The 3,569-nt window shown below is 34.3% G+C and overlaps 1 non-coding gene across 1 annotated transcript; it reads right to left on the bottom strand.

The window, feature by feature from the left end:
• Positions 1-3,281: 3,281 nt before the first annotated feature.
• On the bottom strand, positions 3,282-3,353 carry TRNAQ-UUG (transfer RNA glutamine (anticodon UUG)). Its single transcript has one exon. It is a non-coding gene; the product is annotated as a tRNA-Gln (tRNA).
• Between the last annotated feature and the right edge of the window lie 216 nt (positions 3,354-3,569).

Below are 3,569 nucleotides of genomic sequence, written 5' to 3'. Positions count from 1 at the left end.
TCTTAGAAATCTTGTATAAGTGGAAAATGTTATAAATTTCAAATTCCAAGGAAGATTGACATTAGATTTCCACGAGTGTTTGCTCATTAGATATATTGCATTATAGCTCCCACGCTATAAAATCTCGGTATTGAAGACAGATGTTAAACTAATTAATATATTTGTGTAGTGGGACTAGATCTTGTAAACGTTATCTTACAATAATTACATTTCAGGCTGTAATGTTTGTTAAAAGATAAGAAAAGAGATAACTAGGAAATCTCTTTTACCCTTGCATAAGAGACACTATGTCCCACAGTGAGAAATGGTAGGCTCGCCTATCGTCAATGTTGGTCCTTTGTTATAGCTGGTTGCTTTACCGAGCATTTGCCCACTAATTAATTGCCAACATAAAATCTACATAAGAAGTATAGTGAAACAGCAATTAAGAGTGCAAGGTTGAAACGCTGAATAAATGACGGTAATTTTTTGGTTGGCCAGCATACACTTTAAACTACGTTGGGTCAACACAGTTTTCAACTTCAATTTTACAATTAGCCAATCATGGCGACCAAGAGCCCATGGTTAGCCAGCATACACTTTAAACTACATTGTGCCCATGTCTTTTGGGACTTAGATTTTGTAATTAGCCAATCATGCCACCAAGAGAGTCTGGTTGGCTAGCATAAACTTTAAACTACGTTGGGTAAATGTGTTTCCACTTCAATTTTGTAATTAGCGAATCATGCCGACCAAGAGTCTTCGGTTGGCAAGGATACGCTTTAAACTACGTTGGGCCATGTCTTTTTCAACTTCAATTTTGTAATTTGCCAATCATGCCAGCCAAAAGTCTTTGGTTAGCCAGCATACACTTTAAACTACGTTGGGTCATTTCTTTTTCAACTTCAATTTTATAATTAGTCAACCATAACAACCAAGAGTCTGGTTGGTCAGCATACACTTTAAACTACGCTGAACCAACGTATTTTCAACTTTAATTTTGCAATTAGTCAATAATACTGACCGAGAGTCTTTGGCTGACCAGCATGCACTTTAAACTACTTTAGGGCAACGCATTTTTCAACTTCAATTTTGCAATTAGCCAATCATGCCTCCAAGAGAGTCTGGTTAGCTAGCATAAACTTTAAACTACGTTGGGTAAACGTATTTTCCTACTTCAATTTTGCAATTAGCTGGTCATGATGGACCAAAAGTCTACATAGGGCCCACCAAGGGTACTCCTAGTATTTATTTAATTTGATTTTAATAAGCACGATATTTCGTCTTCAGCTCGAGCTTCTTGAGCCTAGCCCTGGGCCTAATTCCGTATCATTTTGCGTGATCGTAACGTAAAATTTGTGTTTTAGTTGTGTGATAGTCGTTGTAGTGGTTATAACTGGTTATTATTACGCGTATTATTATTGTATTTCTTTGCGTACCGCAAATTTTACGAAGATCTGTATGGAATGAGGCCTCTTGGCTGCATGCTAGTAGTCTCAAGTGTGGAGTAACAAGTAAAATATTTTTTAGCTTCCTTTCTCATGAATACATACCTAAATATCATTTGTGTAATTTTTCTACATGTCATATTAAACCTTTACTGTAGGTTCCGGCGTCTACGAGAAAGTTGAAGTCAGACATCAGGAGGAATAAATTAATTTAGTTGGTCCTTTTTTTTTTTTTTTTTGTTATAGAAACAACTCACTGGCTTCAGTAGGAATAATATAGAACTTATTTTTTAATATATATATATATATATATATATATATATATATATATATATATATATATATATATATATATATATATATATATATATAAATTGTAATATTATGGATTATTTAATTCGTTTATATCACTAAATTTTCTTCGTGAAATATACAAAGTACTTTTTGCGAAATTTTTAGGAATATTTAAATGGATGTATTGGTGTTTAACAAATCTCCATAAAGCATCGACTTCTTATAACTATAGTTGTATATAAAAGAGTAAAAGTCACCCATTAATCTATGACCAGTCCATAACTAGAAATGAGAGTGCGATCTAGAATGTAAAAACTAAGAGGGGGGGCAGCCCCCCAGAATCCAGATTATGATTAGGTATATCAGAAGTTCGCAAATGACTTTAATTTGAAATCCTCTTACGCACTTCGTTAACAAGAACTAGAAATATCTAACGTTTCAAAAAAAAAAAATCCAATAAAGACTAAAAGGCAGCACTTATTATGAAACTTTTAAAAATATATAAATAATACTTCAATTATTTTTGTCACTCAAAAAACTGGGAGGGGCCTAGGCCCCGGGCTAAATCCGCCATTGCTAGAAACATGCAATTTTGACAGAAAATTTCTTTTGTCATGAAAGCGAGGAATAAGAAAGAACATTTTGAAATACAGATCGTAAGAGGCGTAAAGGTCCGGTAAATATTGCACATTTCGTTAAGTTATCCACTCTTGGTAAAGGAGGTTTAAAAATTTTTGGCTAAGAATTAGATATATCACAAATTTCTCAAAGTTAGGAAGACGAAACTCGATTTATAAACTCCTCATTAAAAATAGCCGACTACATCGGTTTGTTTGTTTCGAGTTTAGTGTCCCTTTCAGTACCAGTGAATCTACAGCTTAACGTGGGATCCGAACCATATGATCTCGCACCGATAAACGAACCCAGATATCTTATTCAAGCCTCTTATGGTAATTGTACAGCCACGAGGGACCTCTACCGAACACGTGTTACAGAGTTTAGGGAAATTTCGCTTCTAAAGAAAGAGTAAAAAATTAAAATGAAATATTTAAGTTTTACTGAAATACGTTACTGAAATACCTTTACTGACGTACGTTAAACTGAAATATTCAAATTTCCCATTCTTTCGTCAGACAAAAAAGGACCCAATTTGAGGATTTGCTTTATTAAGAAATACATACACTCTTTATTAAGGAATACATACACACTTTATTAAGGAATACGTACACACTTTATTAAGGAATACATATATGTATCAGGTTTATTTATTTTATCTTTTTTTTAATGTCCGCTTCTAAAGGGGGAAGGAAAGAATGGAATTTTTACAAGATTCAAATTTCCGCATTTATATCAATTAAGTCTTATTATTCTCGTGCGTAGGACATACCTTACTGCTAGTGGTCGAATCAAACAGTGGAATTGAAGTAATCAACGTTGACGGTATATATATTTTGAAGTTTTAAAAGAAATCTTACAAATACAAATAATTGTAATATGTATTTCTACTACAATATATTAAACATTCTATTCTACATTCTCACTAAAAAAAAAAAACTCTTAAGGTCCCACCGAGATTTGAACTCGGATCGCTGGATTCAAAGTCCAGAGTGCTAACCATTACACCATGGGACCAGAACGACTGCAAATGCTATAGTAAGAGTGGAGAAAGTTCATGAGAATTGGAAATAGATGGCGTTCGTGTGCGTACGCGTGTTTCATCAAGGTTGCGTGAGAAAGTTAGGTTGCCGCGTTGGCATGGTAAGCGAGCAAGAGAGATGAATGCCCGCTCCAACAGTTGTAGTTGACAGGACAGATTGCAAGCAGTGTTTCCAGTATAGTGGCTATTTC

The sequence above is a fragment of the Thermobia domestica genome, chromosome 4 (genome assembly GCF_964235325.1).
Source record: "Thermobia domestica chromosome 4, izTheDome1.hap1.1, whole genome shotgun sequence".
Lineage (NCBI taxonomy): Eukaryota > Metazoa > Arthropoda > Insecta > Zygentoma > Lepismatidae > Thermobia > Thermobia domestica.
The sequence above is the reverse complement of the archived record's forward strand: the minus strand, read 5'-3'. Positions and strand labels throughout refer to the sequence as shown.